Below are 12,695 nucleotides of genomic sequence, written 5' to 3'. Positions count from 1 at the left end.
AATACTTTCAAAAATTAGAATTAGAGTTTCATGGAAAGGAAGATATTCTGAATGAGCTCAGGTACCTCTCTGAAGTGTTTACAAACTTCATCTCTAAACACTTTAAATGCTGTATGCTTACTTTATTGGCATTGCATGTACCCAACATTGACTATTGTTTAGATTAAATAAGCAAATCTTGGCTTCAATTAGATCAGGTTGCTCAGAGCCCCATACAACCTAGGCTTGAATGTTTCTAGAGATGAGGCCTCTGCTGCCTCTCTGGGGAATCAGTTCCAGTGTTTCACCACCCTCATGGTGAAGAATTTCTTCCTTATATCTAGTCTAAATCTACCCTCCCTTACTTTAAAGCAATTACTCCTTGTCCTATCCCAACAAGCCCTGCTGAAAATATTTTCCCCATCTTTCCCATAGACCCCCTTCAGATACTGAAAGGCTGCTATAAGGTCTCCCCGCAGCCTTCTCTTCTCCAGGCTGAACAACACCAACTCTCTCAGCCTGTCCTCATAGGAGCAGTGCTCCAGCCCCCTGATCACCATTGTGGCCCTCCTTTGGACCCTCTCCAACAGGTCCATGTCCTCCTTGTGCTGGGGGCTCCAGAGCTGGACGCAGTACTCCAGGTGGGGTCTCACCAGAGCAGAGTAGAGGGACAGAATCACCTCCCTCGACCTGCTGGTCATGCTTCTCTTGATGCAGCCCAGGATACGGTTGGCCTTCTGGGCTGCGAGTGCCCATTGGTGGCTCATGTTGAGCTTCTCATCCACCAGTAACCCCAAGTCCTTCTCGACAGGGCTGCTCTCAATCCCTTCATCCCCCAGCCTGTATTGATACTAGGGTTTTCCCCGACCCCAGTGCAGGACCCTGCACATGGCCTTGTTGAACCTCATGAGGTTCACTCAGGCTCATTTGTCACAGAGGTGAGGCTGGCAGGTCGGTAATTCCCAGGGTTCTCCTTCCTACCCTTTTCAAAAATGAGCATAATATTTCCTTTCCTCCAGTCACCAGGGACTTCGCCTGTCTGCCATGACCTTACAACTATCATGGAGAGTAGCTTGGCAATGACATCAGCCAATTCCTTCAGGACTCTGGGATGCATCTCATCAGGTCCCATAGACTTATGTGCGTTCAGGTTCCTCAGGTGGTTGCTAACCTGGTCTTCCCTTACAGTGGGAGCGGCTTCACAGAATCACAGAATCACAGAATGGTAAGGGTTGAAAGGGACCTCTGTGGGTCATCTACTCCAACCCCCCTGACAAAGCAGGGTCGCCTACAGCAGGCTGCACAGGACCTTGTCCAGGCGGGTCTTGAATATCTCCAGAGAAGGAGACTCCGCAACCTCCCTGGGCAACCTGTTCCAGTGCTCCATCACTGTCAGAGTGAAGAAGTTCTTCCTCATGTTCAGACGGAACTTCCTAAAGAGGGCTTTTCCGCTCTGGTCCCCATCTTGCAGTCCATCAACTGGGGAGGGGCGAAGAGAGAGGTTGCCAGTGAAGAGTGAGGCAAAAAGTTGTTGAGTACCTCAGCCTTCTCCTCGTCTGTTGATATGAGGTTGCCATTCTTGTTCATTCGGGGGGAGGTATGCTTTCTTTAACCTTCCTTTTCTGGCTGACACACCTGTAGAAGCCCTTCTTGTTATTCTTTGTGTCCTTTGCCAAATTCAGCTCCAACTGTGCCTTGGCCCTCCTGTCGCCGAAAATCCGGGAATAAACCTCGTAACACCAATGTAGTGTTAAAAGGCAGGCATTCTTTATTATGACATCGGATGCACGGGGGACAATTCCACTGAACTTGCATACCTCATACTTTTTCCATGCAGTTTATATAGATCAAAAATACACATATTCATTAGGTTTCCCAATCCACCTATACATATGCATAACCTATCCCTTTCATATTAAAATCAGTTCCAAGAAGTCATTTCCATAGTCTCCTCCCAGCTGCTCTTGCGCAGTGCCTCCTAGTGGTGGTCGTCGGGGGTCCAAGATGAAGGCTCATCCTCTTCATCACAGTTTCTGCGCAAACTCAGTTCTCTTCTGGCTCCCATCCACACAGTGGGGTCGTCTTGACCGGTTCTAGGCGACTTCTAGCCTCTATCAAAAACTAACCCCTTTGTATGGAGATGCAAGACTCTCTGCTTCAGTTAATTTAGACAATAGATAGGTACTATAAATGCACCTGCAACTATTAGGTAATGCTATTTCTATTAAAAATCCCCTTCACTACTATTGTTTAACATTAATGGTTACTTACAGACTAGACCCTCTGTTCCTAGACCTAATGTCCAGATGGGTAGGGCTGTACAAGGGACATAGCAGCATTGTTCATGTTTATGGTCAACTGATTCTATCACTCTGGTTACACTCCTGACCCGACCCCTACACAACCGGGCCGCATCCCTATACTCTTCCCAATGTTATAGATGCTCATGACAAATTCAAATTGAGGACCCAATCTTTCATTAATTAACGTGAATTTATTAGCAAGCGATAAAAGAGCAAAACAGCGCTGGGCGACCGGGGGAGTCAGCACTCCGCCAACGGTTCACAAATTCAGGAAATTACAGTCCGTATTTTATACTTCCATGACTTCCTCCTTTTCGGCAATCTCCTCCCCGCTTTTTACATCTTTAGTCCTTTCTGCGCAATCTCAGTCTTGTTGCTAGGAGGTCGGTCCTCTTCTTCGGATGGTCTCAGGATTAAGGCAGTAGGTCTTCCTTAAGCGGCTTCATCTCGTGTGCTTGTGTATTTTGTTCGTCTTGCATAATTCTATGCATTTCTTCCTTATCAGTACATTTCAAGGCTTACAGCTATCACAACAGGATATCGCTCAAGGTCTACAGCTAACATCAGTTTAGACATTTAGCAATATACATAAATCTTTGACTACAAGCTCTATTTGATCAGCAAATTATCTGTTCCTATCTTTCGTCAACTATTACAATTCCTCCCTTTTTCTATTGATCATTTATTTGCTTATCAAATCTTGTTACAGCATCCCGAGCTGCATTTAAGATAGGATCTTGTTCTATCCTAGGTGCTTCTTCTGTTAATTCTAAATACTGCTGTCTCATTACCATCAGTTGTATAGTATTAATTCTATTTTTAATAAAGGTCACAAGCCTATTCATGATACAAGGACCAAATGTCAAAACCATCAATATTATTAGAGGACCTATCAGAGTGGAAATTAAAGTGGTTAACCAAGGTGATTGATTAAACCATGATTCAAACCAGCTTTGCTGAGCTTCTCTCTCCCTTTTTCTTTTGAGAATTCCTTCTCGTAATTTCGTCACGGATTTATGAACCACTCCCGTGTGATCAACATAAAAACAGCATTCTTCCCCCAATACAACACACAGTCCCCCTTGTTGAAAGAATATCAAATCTAGCCCTCTTCTATTTTGCAACACTACTTCAGAGAGCGAAGTAAGGGACTTTTCCAGATATGATATTGACTTTTCAATTCTTTCCAAGTCCTTGTCAACCGCTGCTCTCAGAGACAGCATTCCCTTATTTTGTTGAACAAGTGACGTGATTCCAGTCGCTGCCCCCGCGGTTCCCAGCCCAAGGAGCGTGGCAATAGTTATAGCAGTAAGTGGCTCCCTTTTTTTGTATTCTGTGTTTATCCTCATTCCAATGGTCAAGGACTGATTCCTCTGAATGGTAAAGGATTCGGGGTATGATTATTACCTGTATACAAAATTCCTTGTTTTCGTTGAACATTTGTAAAGACAAACAGGGGGTTAACCCGGTCTTTGAACATATCCACCATCCCCCTTCGCTAGGTATGGCCCATTTGTTTCCCGTCTTATTAAGTTGCAAAGTTTTAAAACCACATAGGTTGTCCTTGGTTAAAGGTACCTTTCCTACACACACTCCCTGTCCTCTCACCTGTTGGAGAGGAATCCCTATTTTCTTCGCTCCCCAGTTGCATTGTGGAGGGTTCTGGTCATTGGATAGATTAAATGAAGTGTTCAAGGCTAGCCCTTCGTAAAATGGAGGCCTAGTATCACAGCACAGCCAACAGGAATTAGTCATGTTAGAGTCAATGTGGTTAAGAGTATAGTAAGCCGCTTGCACTAACTTTAACAATGGTTCCGTCTCTTCATGTATTTTGATAGGCGCTGTGGTAATGCCAGTATTGTTAGGGCTAACAGTCGGAGTAATTGAGGTTGTTGAACTCTTTCTTTTCCCTCCCCTTGTTCGTCCTGACTTAACTTCCCCTTTTAAGATCCCATTAGGTCCTATTGCTCGGGGTCTTTGAGTTATCACCTGTTTTCTAACCAAAATTAAACCTCCTCTGTCTAGTCCAGGTTTCCAGTACCTGACCCCCCAAGTCCTTCCTGTTAGCCATCCTGAGTCTTCTGGTTGCATTACTTGGAGTATTATATGATTACAATTACTATGTCTTACAGATCCCCCGGACACATCAACTCATGGTTGTTTACAGCCTAGTGGTCCCCATGTCGTCGTTAAATACTTATCTTGGAGTGTGGGTATCCAGGCAGAAGCAATAGTAACACAGTCCCAATATGCACAATAGTATTGATTAGGATAATTACAATATCCTTTTCCTGGGTTAGATGCTGGACAAAAATAATAAGGCTTCAGGTTTAGGCAAGGCTGTCTGGGTACTACTTGGCACAGTGGAACAGAGAAGCTAGGAGGTCCTGCTGTAACATTTTCCCAATTACTTTTTGATCGTCCCATCTGCTAAGGACCCATTCAAAAGGTTGGTGTGGTGAACTTCTAATTGCGTGTGTTATATATATTAAACTTACGATCACTGGAACTTTATTCACATCTGCAAACTGTAAGTCCTGATGGTATTGGCTATCGTAAGTTTATTACAGCAGGATTACTTCCACGATTGTACCCCTCTGCCTCCTTCGTCTACTCCTTTGCAGGGAGCAACAAGGTTTGAGTATCTTCTCGGCAGCAGTGGTATTCTTCAGGAATTCTGCTGTTATGACATTAGTGCCTGTTTAGCCTTACTTTTATAGTTCCAAGGACACAATGTTTGCTTTAAGTTTTCCGTTCCTGGTTTTGATTTGTTAATGAATTCCAAACACTCTCAATTTTCCCCGTTTTACTTCTGAGCCCGCTTCCATATAAACCTAATAGCACATTGTCTCAAAGTGTTATACCAATCGGTTTCATATATTTTCCAAGTCTCAGGCACCAACAACTCCCACCCACAAAATAAGTTGCATATCTCTATTTCTGTTCGCTGGATTCTAGTAGATATAGGGTGTTTCCTACATTTCATACAATAAAAGTGTCGTTTACACGAGACACAATACCATTTTCTGTTACACTCTATGCATTTACAAACTACCCAACCCGAATGTCCAGAAGTGGGGTGTTTTATACAAGGTATTCTCCACATGTTTTCTATTTTGAGTGTTTCAGGTATTTCTGTTTCTACTTCACAACATAGAGGGAGGACTTGAGACGTTCCTGTTAACTTATACAGTCCAGCCCCTCCCGTTTGATCAGATATTCTTCCTTTACTCCAGGGTGCAAAGTGTACTTCCCGTAAAGTACCTTCAGGGGGTATTTGAAACCACTGGTGTAGACTGTCTCTCACTTCCCTTCTAGGATGGTTCATTCGCTGGTGCCAGTCTTTTTCATCCTTATCCGAAGGTCTCCCGGTTCAGATGCTACAATCCATTTGGTGGGAGTTGATTCCACCGGTCCCTTGACTCGAGATGCATGAGTCCAACCCCGCTCAGCCGTACGAATTGCCATATCTGTGGTGAGAAGAACAACAAAAGGCCCTTCCCAACGAGGGGTTAATGAGGATTCTCTCCATGTTTTTACCAATACTTGGTCTCCCGGCTGAATTTTATGTATACTTTAACAGCCGACTACCCGCTAGCCATTTATCGGCTTTTTGCTGTAAGATTCCTCTTATATTATGGGGGGGTAAAGACTTTTAATTCTCCCCCAAAGGTTACCTTTCCCGCTTCTTCTACTAGTAAGGCTATAGCTACGATAGCCTGTAGACAAGCAGGCCATCCCTTGCTCACTGGATCTAATAGCTTGGAATAATATCCCACTGGTTTCTTTTGTCCTGCCCACGTTTGAGTTAAGAACCCATATGCAGTCCCATTCTCAGTATTACTGCTCTAAGCTCCCCTACTTGTGCACTTCCTTTACCTGTTTCGCTGACCCGTTCTCCCGTGGCTACTTCCAGCGCCACTGCATTATAATTCCACTCATTATTTTGCCTGTAGGATGACGCATCAGTGAACCATACCCCTTCGAGGTTGCTGGTTTCTGTTAGAGGAAGTGCCTCCCGAATTGGAGATGGTTTGCTTGGAGGAGTTTGGAACAGTGAAGTACTGTCTATATCTTTTTGCAATTTAGACACTTTAGTGCTGCCCTCTGTAATAGGCATAATGTCATGGATGCTTTCCAGATAGGCATACCACTTACGGATCGTGGGCTTTTGGGCAATGCCAGCAGGCGGCACCGTCCCTTTACAAATTGTGTCTAGGAGGCGGAAAGGTCCCCGAACGATTACACTCTGGTTTTTTTTTTGTTTTGTTTTTGTTTGTTTGTTTTTTTGGGTTTTTTTTTCTTATTTGTTCCACTCGCTTTACAGCTCGTACCAAAGACAATAGTCCCTTTTCCAGGTCTGAGTATCGCGATTCAGTATCATTAAAGGACTTTGAACTGAACTCAAGTGGACGCTCAGGCCCTTCAGGTCCTCTTTGCCAAACATTACAGTGAGAACCGTGTTCACTAAATCCCCATTCCACATGAATTGGATCAGAGGGATGTACAGGACCTAGCTGCTGAAATAGCCTCAATTCTTTTACCAGTGTCTCCAGGGCATTAGAATGTTGATTTGCCCACTCCCATGATTTCTTTTTTCGCAGTAAATTGTAAAGGGGTCGAGCAATGATAGAAAATCCAGGGACATGTTTACGCCAGTATACTAAAGTTCCTAAAACTTGTTGCAATTCCTTAACATTAGAGGGGTCCTGTCCCTGTTCTACTTTCTCCAGTGTGTCAGGAGGGATAGATAAGGCTCCTTTGATCCACCAGACCCCTAGGAATTGAACTTCCTGTGCGGGTCCCTGACACTTGGATGGGGGAATTTCCAGACCCAAGGTTGTTAATTGCAATGTCACATCCTCCATAGCCTGTTTAACAGTGTCAAATTGTTCCCCTCCAATCAAAAGATCATCTACATATTGATATATAGTAATGTCTGATGGAATAGGAATTCCACTCAGTGTTTTAGCTAAAGCATTGTGAGCAATGGTGGGGGAATGTTTATATCCCTGAGGCAGCCTGTTAAAGGTGTATTGTATCCCTTTCCAGGTAAAAGCAAATTGGGCCTTATCATGTTCCTGGAGTGGAACCACAAAAAACATATCTTTTACATCTAAAGTTGCCATCCATGTGTGAGATGCTCCCTGTATCTGAGTTACCAATTCTGCAATGCTCAGTACAGCTGCAGTTAAAGGTGCAGTGTTGGCATTTAATCGCCTGTAATCAATTGTGAGTCTCCACTGTCCGTTTGGTTTTTTTACTGGCCAGACAGGGGAATGATAGGGTGAGTGTGTACGAGTGATGATGCCTCGGTTTTCTAAGTCTTTTACCACCCTGTCAATACCCGATTGCACAGCTGCTGGTAAGGTGTACTGTTTTGTGTTTGTAATTTTTGATGGTGGTAAAGATATGGACATTTCTAATAAATTAATTTTTTTTTTAGGCTCATTCTGTTTAATTTCTCACCCAGCAAAACTCCAAACTGAACCATCAGGGAGTTTCCACACTCTGCCATACAACAAATCAAATCCCAAAATATTTGTGTTAGCAGCACCGACCAATACTTCAGTGCGGGTTAATCTTTGTTCGCCCGGGAGCCACAGGGTAATTTTTACTGTAGGGCATTTCCTTATGACTCCATCAATGCCTGTAAATTTTACTTTACGGCGACCAGGTCTTAGGTTTAAGCATGTTGCAGGCTCCTTGGTGATTACCGAAATCTGAGCACCCGTATCAATGAGAAAATTTACAAAAATTTTCTTTGGTCCCACCGGGATGGCAATGGCAGGTTCGGGAGGTGTATTGGAGAGCCGCTGTATAGCTGGTAGCCGCCGAGGAAGGAGGCTCACAGCCCTCCCCGCGGATATGCGGGGTTTTTTTGTTGTGTTTTTTTTTCCTAAGGGTCTGTTAGATCAATTAGCTCCTGCTGTGAGGCAGAGGGTGCAGTGTTAACAGGAGTTGCTTTGTTTTCTGCCGGCTGACCTTTCTTTGTTGAATTAACCTTATGGCTTAACGATTGTACAAGAAGTTTTAGGTCAGTCGTGGATATACCAATCAGTAGGTGCCGTGGCACCCCAAAAGCTCAGCTTTACGCCAGAGCTCGTTACACTCCTTATCAAATTTTAATTTGCATTCGGGCTTAGCCTTAGGGCTGTGAATCTGGCGAAGTCGCCGAGGTGGCGGATCAGATAACTGTGAGGATCTGATCCATCCCATCCTGCGCCCGTAGTGCACTATATCTTGTATAAATTCACTCCAAGTGATTACTTGATTTTGATCTTGGTCCTGATCCTGATCTTGCCCTCGACGTGGGTGTCAGCCTTGTCTGGGTCAAGCGACTTGAAGTCGATCTTGTATATTGGCCACATATGTTTTTAAACTGTCTGGGAGGCCTCGGATCAGTGGAGTTAATCTTGCCGGATCTATAGGGGCTAACATTGGGGATCTTATTAACACATCCCGCTCATGCATTGCTTGTATGAAGGCAGCCTTTTGCACAGATGTCACCAAATCAGAGAACCCTGAGGTTTTTATAACAGGAGGTTCTCCTCTGTCATGAGGGTCTATGCCACCAGCCCAATAAGCAGCTCGCATAGTTAAAAAATAATTATGATTACCTGGAGTGGTAGTTAGGAATACTCCAGGACCCCAGTAGCCTCCTGCTTCTTAAATGTTTAAAGCTTGACAAATCCAATCTTCAAACGAACCGTACACTGACCAATATAAATGATCTTGTCTTATCTGTTTTTCCCCCCCCAAAGACAAAGTGCATTTTAAGTAGAGCTTCACCAGCTGGTGAATTTGGATCAACCCCTGAATACATGTGGAAATTTTTCGACCACACACACACAGGCACACCAAGTTTTCAACATAAATCCAAATATTACAAAGACTTATGAACAGACAAGGACTTACAATAATATTCAACATTTAACAGACAAATTCCTGAGCCTCGGTTTCCGGAACAGTACTCTCTTTTCAATTCTGTTTTAAGAAGGATACTTTTATTATCCATGGGAGCAGAGGATTTACTCTTCTTCTGTCCCATCTTCCGAAAGTGCCTTTTCACACACTCGGGATAACCCTACCTTAAAATTACCCATGGGAGCAGAGGGCTTGCTTTTCCCCTGTCCCATCTTCCGAGGTGCCTTTATTCATACACACACTCACTTCCCCTCGTTTGTGACTCGCTCCCTCGCGGGCTACGAGAAATGCACTACTGGAGGGTCTGCACTCGCGTGATCTCAAAGAGACCTCTCATTCATTCGCACCTCGGGATAACCACCCCAACCAAACGGCTCACAATATATACTCACCGCTCCTGGGTCTTCGTTTGGTCTTCGTGCACAAAATTTAAGTTGTCCTGCAGGTTCTTTTGCTCAATTATCGTGATTTGAAAGGTTCGTGGGTCCAGGATTTGGTAACGGCTCCCTCCAGAACAGGGCTATCCGTGGATAGGGCGCCTCCCTGCCCTACAGGGGTCCGCACCAAAGGGCCTGGATCCGAGTCACAGCACCACGTTGTTATAGACGCTCGTGACAAATTCAAATTGAGGAGCCAATCTTTCATTAATTAACGTGAATTTATTAGCAAGCGATAAAAGAGCAAAACAGCGCTGGGCGACCGGGGGAGTCAGCACTCCGCCAACGGTTCACAAATTCAGGAAATTACAGTCCGTATTTTATACTTCCATGACTTCCTCCTTTTCGGCAATCTCCTCCCCGCTTTTTACATCTTTAGTCCTTTCTGCGCAATCTCAGTCTTGTTGCTAGGAGGTCGGTCCTCTTCTTCGGATGGTCTCAGGATTAAGGCAGTAGGTCTTCCTTAAGCGGCTTCATCTCGTGTGCTTGTGTATTTTGTTCGTCTTGCATAATTCTATGCATTTCTTCCTTATCAGTACATTTCAAGGCTTACAGCTATCACAACAGGATATCGCTCAAGGTCTACAGCTAACACCAGTTTAGACATTTAGCAATATACATAAATCTTTGACTACAAGCTCTATTTGATCAGCAAATTATCTGTTCCTATCTTTCGTCAACTATTACACCAAGATTCCTGTCCCTGCTTCCACTGCCTGTACAGTTTCCTCTTGCCCTTTAGTTTGACCAGCATGTCTCAACTCAGCCAATCCACTATAATAATATATTCCTTTCATTGTAAGGAACTGTAAAATATTACTATTATCATTGGATCATTATAACATGTCGCTGTAGAAGTGCACGTTACCAAAGTTTAATGCCCATACATGTTTACATAGAAACCATTAATTTCTTAGGATCATCTGCAGATATAGTTGACTTGTTTTACTATATAATTACATATATTAGAAAATGTTTTTTTAAAACCCTAAATTTCAGATTGCAATCATTCTATTAGCTAGCTATGCATCATTTGAGCAAGGCACTCATTTTTCTTATTAAGGGACTAAGCCCATATAACAAATCAAAGAAAAGAGGGGACAGAAATTTTGAAGGTTAAAATGAACTGGACATGTTTTCCAGAGTTCAAAACATGCTGTAAAAATAGTTAAAGCTATCTTGTCAAAGAAGCACAAGGATTTAAGCTGGTAGCCATTTACACTGAATTTGAATAAAATGAGTCACTGCTCATGTACAGTTATAAGATGTTGCATTAAAAGGGTTAAAGGAGTCTTATAAGCGGCAAAAGGAAAGCCCTCCCGTTGAGTCACCAGGTTCAGAGCTGAAACCCCTTGCTTTCTAAACTCTCTCTCGGAGGAGAGTCTAGGTGCCACTGGATCTACTCCTAGTCCCAGACGGATTATGTCAACGGTTTATGTCTAAAGGGTTAAGTATGTAGCCACTTCTCAGATTCAACTTGCCTGCCAGAGCCCTTCCAAGGACTTTCACTGAAACAGTTTCGCAAAGTTGAAGCAATAGGTAATTTATTTAAGTGGCAGGTATCACAGATAGAGGGTTTTCAAGTGCCCAATGAAAACCCCAAAGAGGGTTTTCAAGTGCCAATTTTTATACTTTTGAAATTTTTGGTGGGACTAAGTCAATTATTACGTGTGGATTGGCTCTTGGCATGATATGTTGTGTCATCAGAATCAGGACTCAGCAGTTCAACACGCCCTCGGGGTGGGGAGTTTTGTACATGCAGGTGCAGGGGGCCTTCTGTTGTTACCTGAAGCAGCATCTGGCTGTTCGGCCTTTGTCACACACCAGGTGTAGTGGTGGGCCATCACCAGTTACTTAAGATAAGCGAAGCTCATTGTTCAGATCGAACTGCTCCCTTTTGTTAATTCTTCCGTGCTTGACACATGCAGTCTGAGCATTGACAAGTCCAGCAAGGCCATCGACCTACATAAGAATATATTATTCTTATGGTCCAGAATCAAGTGAACCTATTATATTGTTTGTAACTTGTTGAAAAAGAAGTGTACAACCAAGGAGAGGTAATTCCTGCTTTCAGTTATTTACACATAGCTCTACTCATTTTAATGGAATATGAATATCTATGGGAAAAAAAGGAGTCCAGGAAATATTAGATTCCCAGAATCTTACAGTTTTTTGTATAAAATGGTCTCAAAGTCTTATTTTTTCCTGTGTCTTTTTCTAAATAATGTGTTTATACATCAATAATTTCTCAGAATAAGATGCAAAATACTTTAATGCTTATAACCTACATATTGTTTATTCTTACTGCAAGTCTATTTGGAAGCCTTGAATAAAAAATTACAGTTCTATCACTGTAATTGAGATGTGTGAGCTCCATCTGACTTGTATAAACATAGCTGAGGGCAGAAGGATATCAGCACTAACCAGAGTGGTAGGTTCAAAATCACAGAATCACAGAATCACAGAATAGTAGGGGTTGGAAGGGACCTCTGTGGGTCATCTAGTCCAACCCCCCTGCCGAAGCAGGGTCACCTACAGTAGGCTGCACAGGATCTTGTCCAGGCGGGTCTTGAATATCTCCAGAGAAGGAGACTCCACAACCTCCCTGGGCAGCCTGTTCCAGTGCTCCGTCACCCTCAGAGGGAAGAAGTTCCTCCTCATGTTCAGACGGAACTTCCTGTGCTTCAGTTTGTGCCCATTGCCCCTTGTCCTGTCACTGGGCACCACTGAAAAGAGCTTGGCCCCATCCTCCTGACACCCACCCTTCAGATATTTGTAGGCATTTATAAGGTCCCCTCGCAGCCTTCTCTTCTTCAGGCTGAACAAGCCCAGTTCCCTCAACCTCTCCTCGTAGGGGAGATGCTCCAGTCCCCTCACCATCCTTGTAGCCCTCCGCTGGACTCTCTCCAGTAGCTCTTCATCCTTCTTGAACTGGGGAGCCCAGAACTGGACACAGTACTCCAGATGAGGCCTCACCAGGGCAGTGTAGAGGGGAAGGAGAACCTCCCTTGTCCTGCTGGCCACACTCTTCTTGATGCACCCCAGGATC

At 43.8% G+C, this 12,695-nt stretch overlaps 2 protein-coding genes across 4 annotated transcripts in view; one reads left to right on the top strand and one right to left on the bottom strand.

The window, feature by feature from the left end:
- LOC142358781 (regulator of G-protein signaling 7-binding protein-like) overlaps nucleotides 1–12,695 on the top strand; it is a 98,354-nt gene that overhangs the window by 71,538 nt on the left and 14,121 nt on the right. The window lies entirely within an intron of this gene.
- The window catches only part of LOC142365685 (regulator of G-protein signaling 7-binding protein-like), a 53,489-nt gene continuing 51,838 nt past the window's right edge, over nucleotides 11,045–12,695 (bottom strand). Inside the window, exon 2 of the transcript XR_012766553.1 lies at nucleotides 11,045–11,608. The gene's annotated coding sequence lies outside the window, so the exon portion shown is untranslated. The remainder of the gene's footprint in view (nucleotides 11,609–12,695) is intronic.

The sequence above is a fragment of the Opisthocomus hoazin genome, chromosome W, assembly GCF_030867145.1.
Source record: "Opisthocomus hoazin isolate bOpiHoa1 chromosome W, bOpiHoa1.hap1, whole genome shotgun sequence".
Classification (NCBI taxonomy): domain Eukaryota; kingdom Metazoa; phylum Chordata; class Aves; order Opisthocomiformes; family Opisthocomidae; genus Opisthocomus; species Opisthocomus hoazin.
This window is presented reverse-complemented; position numbering and strand designations above follow the sequence as displayed.